The sequence below is a fragment of the Momordica charantia genome (genome assembly GCF_013281855.1).
Source record: "Momordica charantia cultivar OHB3-1 chromosome 11 unlocalized genomic scaffold, Mcharantia_2.0 BLBB01000011.1, whole genome shotgun sequence".
NCBI classification, from domain to species: Eukaryota; Viridiplantae; Streptophyta; class Magnoliopsida; order Cucurbitales; family Cucurbitaceae; genus Momordica; species Momordica charantia.
The window spans coordinates 15,126,010-15,134,199 of NW_028275159.1; the positions used below are offsets into that span (position 1 = coordinate 15,126,010).

The following is an 8,190-nucleotide window of genomic DNA, read 5'->3' on the forward strand; positions in this document are numbered from 1 at the left end:
CTCAACATTCGTATCGTCAACGGCATCTTGATTCTCTCCCTCATTTGGAATGTGTTGATGATTTTCCTCTTGAGGCATAGGACAATCGTTCTTTCTTCTAACCGATTTTGTAGCATGCCTCTTCATGTCTTCGTATAGCATTTTGAACTCTTGGCACAATTTATTGAGGTCATTTATATTTTTGCGAATTCCGGCCAATTCCTTCGTATATGGATCGTCGCCATGGTCGTTATCATATTGTCTTCGACTATGCTGGAACTTCGATTTCTGTGAACGTCTAGTGTGAAACATGGCTACAAAACAAAGTTAAAGTAACAAAGAAAAATGGACCTCACAAGCACTCCCTTACTATTCCACTCGTTAATGAAGTTCACTCGTGTTTAACACTCAACACTCAAAATAACGTATCACTCCCTTTCAATCTCTCCCCCTCGACTTTGTACACTCTTACACACATCAAACAAATTGGTAAGTGAGTAGCAAAGTCAAAGAGCAATGTGCATTTCAAGTGGTTTAGATAGCACATAAGAACTCATACAAGGGCGTGATTTTAGGAGTAACCCGAATAGCAACAAAGAAACAAGTCAAGAAAAAGAATGGACAGAATTAGAAATGAAGCCAGAAAGAAATGAAAGCAGCATGAGAATTTAATGCAAGGCTAGTAAATGGATAGGAAGTGTGACCACAAAGAAGTAATGACAAATGGGATATTCTATGCTTTTCTTCTTCTTCTTCTTCTTTTTTTTATCAGATATGGATCAGCAAAAGCACAATAATGTTAACAATAAATGCTTTCACGTTCAGTTTTTTTTTTATCAAACAACAAATTGCAAGAATTTCACTATCAAACAAGTCGAATTAGAAGACTTCAAAGAAGACAAATTTGTAGATAAGACCCAGATCCCAAAATGTTAAGAAACCGTTGAGAGTTGGATCTAAGAACCTTGCTAACGAACAAGACCCATAGAACTATAAGAATGTAGAAGACGAAAATTGGAAAAGATGAACGGAATTGATACTTTTTTTTTCTTTTTTTGTAATTTTAGACAGAATGCTAATATGCTTAGCAAATGAATAAGGAATTCAAAGAGATAAACGCAAAGAAACATATATCTGATCAAAGAGCCTAATGCTCTGATACCAAAATGTTAAGAAACCCTTGAGAGTTGGATCTAAGAACCTTGCTAACGAACAAGACCCATAGAACTCAATCCCAAAAACCCCAAAAACAAGTATGGAATCAACCCAAGGAAAAGTTTAAGAACGGATTACCTTGATGATCAATATCAAGAGTAGAGAAAACTCGTGATTCGAATCACTCCACGAGAGGTATGATCAACACCGCTTGAATGATCCTAACATGCAAATTCTAAAGACACAAGAAATTGCACAAGAAATGGGAGATAAAGCTCTCAACCAAGCTAATGAGAAAACTCACTTTTCATTAAACTTCAAATTGTGTTTACAACAAGACATCTCAAAGCCATATATAGCCATCCTAGCAAGCCATATGAAAAGTGTTAAGCAAATGAAAAGACTTGTAACTTACAAGAAATGAAAAGACAAGCAAATGAAAAGGTTAAGAACATGGAAAGCCAACCAAAATAAGTGCAATCTCGTCCATAATGAGGGATGTGAGTGTTTGACTTGGTTTTTGAATTGAATCAGTTGACTTTGACTTCGAGTTGACTTTGACCTTGACCAAGTGGACTTTGACTTGCCTTAAAAACACTTAAAAATGCATAACTTGCACCAAATTGAAGTGCATAGTTCCAACTTCTTGCACATCTTCCTTTTTTTTCTCTCTTGTCGAGTTCAAGAACGCTTGGACACGAAGTAGCAAAGCTTGTTGAAGTTTCCTAGCTCTCGATCTTGTAATCGGTCCATGAGGCATAACAAAGGTAGCTCCTTGGTTCATATCAAAACAACACTAGAGTTCTAACGAAACACCAAGTCTTCGCAGTTAATATTTTAATAACAATCCAACCTTATACAACTTCTCAAAGAAATCTTCACTAATCATAAATCCTCTTCTACACGAATCTAACTTTCTCAAATAGCAGCGAAGCAAAAAGCTAACTCAAGTTCAACTTAAACAAATGTATTATAATGATAAATGTACTCAATAAATTATATCACCACAATTCAAGCAGCTAAACAAAATTAATGTTCTCAAAAGAATAACGAACTGACAATCCTAAAACATCCTTTAAATATGGAACTTAACAAACCAATTTATTAATCTAATAACAGACTCAAGCTACAAGTAAACAACTATAACTATCCTATTCAATTTGAAACTTAACAATGCAGTGTTAAATGGTCTCTCTAGTCAAGTCTTCTCCTCGCCATCACCATTCCAAGAGTCAACTCGTTACCTGCAAAACTGGAGAGGGAAAAGAGGGATGAGTACGACCACGGTACCCAGTAAGCAGCCCTTATATGAAGGGTCACGCATAAACAGCATGCTTATCAAAGAATCAACACATCATGTTTATCAAAGAAACAACACATCATGCTTATCATTAAATTCGAACCTTAAAAGAAAAGAAGCATATTAAAAGAAGCAGTTTATGCATAAGTTTAACTAAACGTGCACCATACATGTCAAACTCATCCTCACATCTCAACTCACTAGTTCTCTTTCCTAATTCCTCCAAAACTTACTCCTTCGAGTCGTACCGACCCCTGACCTCGCATAGCCAAGGTATGGACACTTCTCTACGGTGCTCGGCGTTGGACCTTGACATTTATCCCCAAGGCCTCATTACTACTCAACGTATCGGTCCTTGGCCTCCAAGCAACTTCTAACCAACCACACTATGTTAGTCCTTCAAGTCTAACTCCTCGAATCGTATTGGCCCTTGCCATTTATTCCCAAGGCCCTGACACTCATCTACAGAAGCTTGGCGTTCAACCTTGCCATTTCTCCCCAAGGCCTTGAACTGTGCATCGACCCTTGACATTTATCCCTAAGGCCTCAACGTCTACTCAGCATATTGATCCTTGACCGCCACCACATCAATAATTCAACAATTAGACTCATCGTGCCGACCCCCGACCTTTTGTACCCGAATCCTCAACACTCATCTCTACCAAAGCTGGTGTATTGATCCCCGACCTTTGTAGCTAAAGCCTCAATTCCCAACCAGTGACGTGTCAGCCCTCTAACCCTGTTAGTCCTCCGTTCGCTTCATTACATCCCGAAACTCTCACCAGAGTCCTACCATGCTTCTAAGCCATGACCCATGCAGAAATTATCTCACGACAATCTAGCATGTGCACAAACATATGCAACTATTATTCAGACATGGTCATCCAGAATCACAAGGATACCTTTCTCTCAACATTCAGCATGCTCTAGATTCAAAAAGAGAAAACCAACATATATCCTATCAAATAAGTTCACAATAGTTCATATTCAAATACAAGTTGCACGACAAAGTCAGCATGCTCCAAACACAACAAATCATAGAGCTAAAACAGTTAACACAACTTTCACATTCAGCCCAACCAAGACATAACATCAATTCAACTTAGCCAACCAATATTACATCCAACATGTATATAGCTCATAATACAGTATATCCCACATCTACATGTATTTCCAAATGCTACTTAATAATTGTAACGTAAACAACATTTATAAGGTATCATAAATCTCAAACAATCATTCAAAAGACACTCATAGGCTCACAATCAACAAGCATTTCATAGCAACACAGAACAACACAATCCCCTCAGTAAGAAACTACTTACAACAAAGATCTTAACACTCCTAAGCTTCGTCGGAAAGTTCCTAAAACAAAGAGACAAGCTTGGGTTATAATCCAAACATAAACACTCAAATCAAATCCAAAAGCGGGTTTAAGCGAGTAATTACTTACTAACTCACCCCGAACGCACTTCGGTTAAGAGTGGGTCAACGCCAAAAGGGTTGGGTATCATAAAACAGCTTTGTACAAGGGTGGGTATCACGAACCGGGCTACGTTTGAGTGGGTCACCACCAAAAACCATCGGAATGCCGCTGTCCACGAAATCCAGCAGTCGAGACGCACTATCGATGCTACTGTACGCGGTCTAGGTGTCGGGGATGTTGCTGCCACCATGGGAAGTCATGAACGTGGCTGTCGCTCACCAGAGAAAGCTGTATCTGTAACGACCCAGAAATTTCGCGCACCTCTAGGTCACATGAACTACCCAACTAATCAGTTTTAGCCCCGATTACAACCTGCCAACTTCCTATGAACATAAACTTATAAAATCGAGCCCCAAAACTTATCAAGTTAACGATAAACCAATCTAAAAAAAACATGCAACAACGTTCGTGAACTACTTCACAAGGCAAGTTTATTGTTCAATCTAAATGAATCTAAGCAAATGGGATAAAGCTCAAATAGGCACCTAACTCGAGGCATAACTAACAACAAGGAAAAATTCTCCCAATTATTCAAAGGTACATAATCCGTTTATTGGCCACAACATAAGGCCCTAACAAAAGAATTAGACTAAATAAGAAAAACTAAGCATCCTATAGTCCTCGTTTGTTAGGTCTCCCCCGTCCCATCAGCATGGTCACCCTCGAGTCCTTCACCTGAAACAATCATTGTAGAAGGGGGGGTGAGTATATACAATATACTCCGTAAGTAGCCCTCACCAAGCACTCACAAACATCATGCTCATAACCATAAAGGAAAAACATGCATCGTCATGCTCTATCATTACAGTATGCGAACAACCATAGACATGCTTTACTGATACATATATATTCATCCATAAACATGCTCTATAATACCCCATACTAACCACAACTTTACAAAAACAATTACCGTCCACCTGGCTTCCTAACACTTCAAAAACAACTATGATCACCTCAGTTGTTCGAGCTTTTCGAAACCATTCTTTCGGTAGTGTCAGCCCCTGAACATTTATACCTAGAGCCCCGACACTAGTGCATCGACCCTCGACCATTTATACCCGAGGCCTCGATGTCTTACAATCTATTGGCCCTTGACCATTTATACCGAAGGCCCCAATAGTTCTCCTTCCGAAAGACTCCTCGCATCGACCCCCGACCATTTATACCCGAGGCCTCGACACTCATCTTTATCCAATATTGGCGTACCGACCCCCGACCATTTATACCCGAGGCCTCGATACCCAATTTGTGACGTATCAGCCCCCGACCATTTATACCCGAGGCCCTAACACTCACCCATTCACTTCATAAATTGCAAGACGCCACATATCGTTTCTAGCCTCCAACCGAGATTCCAGTACTAACCCCTTAATAACACCAACCACCACAACGCCCATCAACAGCACCACCACTAGTATGATTTCAATGCATCTCACATTCACCAACACATTTCAGCATGCTTCCACAACATAAACATCATTCTAATAGCAAAACAATAAATCAAGCATGCTTTCACAACATACCAAATCTTAACAACAACGCCACAGTGAGTTTAGTCATAACAGAGCATAGTCAACAAATTTCGAACGATTAGAGCCCGACCCAATTCATCCAAACTCTTAATACCCAACGTCCAAATTCAATAAGCACTGCTAGATATAATAAATATTCATGAGACACGCCAAACACTCCATACAAATTCAGACAACGAACATTTCCAAAACAGATTTACTTTAACGAACATTCCCTACAATCATACATCATTCTATAACAGATCTCAGTAGCTCAACAACACAAAATTCACACTATTATCACCGACGGACAATCAACACTAACCAGACATACAAAACTACATAAACAAGAGTTACGCTGCACAACCACGCATCAGAACCAATATTACACATCATAAACAGTACATCGGCAACCAAATAACAAACATCAACGCACGCACCCGCCCCCGTGCTACTTACAAACACTTGTCCTAAAGCTCCTAAGCTCGTTGAGCACTTCCTACTACAAAAGAGCATGATCTCGAGGTTAGTAACCAATTAGAAACATTTAGTTATAAACGGAACCGAGTTTAGGTAGAGTCGTTACCTACTAACCCACACTAAAACAACTTGGGTTAGGAGTGGGTTGACGTCGAAGGGGTTCGGGCTCCCAATCTGAGTTCAAAAGGCCTTAAGCTTGCTGTCCCCGACGTCTAAAAGTGATGAGTAATGCTGAATTGGGTTCGATTAGAGGTGGGTCAACGCCGAACCCATGCCGAAAAGAGTGGGTAATTAGATTGAGCTTCGGTTGCGTGTGAGGCAGCGTCAAACTTCACCAGAAGGCTACTGTTCACGTCGAAGGGAGTGCTGCTGGGCATCGGATTCCGGTGGTTGTTCTGCTGCCGCCGTTCGTGGTTCGTGGAGCGCCGGCCGATCGTGGAGTCGTCGCCGCGCCGTGGTTCGTGCGAAGACGTCGCACCGCCGTGGAGAGCCGGTTCGTGCACTGCTATTCGCGGAGTCGGGCCGCCGGCGTGGAGCTGTTGTGCCGCTTCGCCGGAGAAGAAAGGGGTCGCCGGCGTGGGCTGCTCCAAGAAGAAGAAGACGTTTTGGGGGGGGGGGGTTGTCGGCTAGGGCTAGGAATGGGGAAGAAGAAAAGAGGGAAGAAAAAGAAGAAGAAATGAAGGAATGGGCTAGGGTTTTGTCTTTGTTTCCTTCCTTTTTCCCTTTGTTTTAAAAACAAAATAACCCAAAGGGGCCCAATAAGTCCAAGCCCAAAGATAAGAAATCTACCCTTCTCCTAAACGAGACCCATCACACGGAATCCAGTAATTATTAATTTAATTGGATTTTAGAGCCCGATAAAAATAAATAAATTCAATTAACGTTCACTTTGAAAATTAAAAGAAAAATCTCCCGATTCGAGACTAACTAACCTGAGGGACTCGGGGCGTTACAGTATCTACCGCGAATCACAGCAAAACTGCCGCAGAGGGAGGAGCATGGTTAGACTTGTATTTTCGCGCCATTGAAGATTGACGCGTAGGGGACAAAGACGTCGGAGACTCGTCGAGAAGGAGCGTGGGTCGCAGTTTCTTGTTGCTGGGAGCGCCCGTCGCGTCGGGATCTGGTACTCAACGTCGTTGCTGCTGAGTGTTCGAAAATTGGCCGCCGAATCTGCTCGAGTTAAGCCGCCGCCTTCTAAGGAAATGCAGTAACCATCGGGCTGCTGTCGAGGAACGTCGGACTGCTGCACAAATCCGACGACGCCGATGGGGTTCGCGATGGCTGTGCTAGCGAAGGAGTCATCGACCGTCAATGGGTAAGATGTCGTCATCAATGCTGCTGTGGTTCGTCGGCCGCTGCTCTTTGCCAGAGAAAGTGTACCGATCGCTGGAGAAGTGAAGACTAAAATGGGGGGGGGGGGGTAGAAGAAGAAGAAGATAAGGGAGACCTAGGGTTTGTTTTCATTTTTGGTTTTCTTTCTTTTCTTTTTCTATTTCTTTTGTTTTATTTCATTTTTCCCTAATTTGATTTAAAAGCAAAAAGCCAAAATAACCAATCTTATAAGAAGGCCCCTCTTAAATTGTTTTAAAACGAAAGTCCAAATTCCGAATTTTAATAGGAGGCCCAAAACAAAATCCCATGGAAACACACTTTAGTAATTAAAATAAAGTGAAAAATTAACTTAAACTCTAAACCTAAGAATAAAATCCCAAAAAGGGAAAAATTAAATTTCCAAAACCTTGAATTAAGATCGAAATAAAATCTCTCTCCAAAATTTGAAAGCTTAATTTCTCAATCCGACGAACTTAATTCTAATTTACCAAAATTAAAACTCCAAAATTAGTAAATCCAATAATTAAAATTATTAGCTTTGGGAACAATCCAAAGGCATCGTTTATATCTTAAAATAAACTAGCCAAGTAATGCGGGGCGTTACATAGAAGGTCTTAGACAGGTCCTCCTCGTGCTGCTTGGTAGTGTGGCTTTTCACGGGCATGTCGTCAACATAGACTTCCAGATTTTGCCAGACTTGCGAGGCGAACATTTCAGCTATCATTTGCTGGCAGGTCACCCTGACATTCCTTAGCCCGAATAACATGACCTTGTAGCAAAAGAGACCATGTTTGGTAATGAACGAGATGTGTTCTTGGTCTGTCGGGTACATCTTAATCTGGTTGTACCCTAAGTAGGCGTCCATGAACGTCAACAACTCATGTCCAACAGTTGCGTTGACTAGTTGATCGATTCGCGATAACGAGAAGTTGTCCTTGGGATAG

At 41.1% G+C, this 8,190-nt stretch overlaps 1 long non-coding RNA gene across 1 annotated transcript; it reads right to left on the reverse strand.

The window, feature by feature from the left end:
* Window positions 1-2,144: 2,144 nt before the first annotated feature.
* LOC148208185 (uncharacterized) lies at window positions 2,145-6,524 on the reverse strand. The gene is made up of 5 exons (XR_015788996.1): window positions 6,018-6,524; window positions 5,891-5,933; window positions 3,888-4,595; window positions 3,760-3,799; window positions 2,145-2,386 (listed from the first exon to the last, which is right to left on the reverse strand). It is a non-coding gene; the product is annotated as an uncharacterized LOC148208185 (long non-coding RNA).
* Window positions 6,525-8,190: the final 1,666 nt, after the last annotated feature.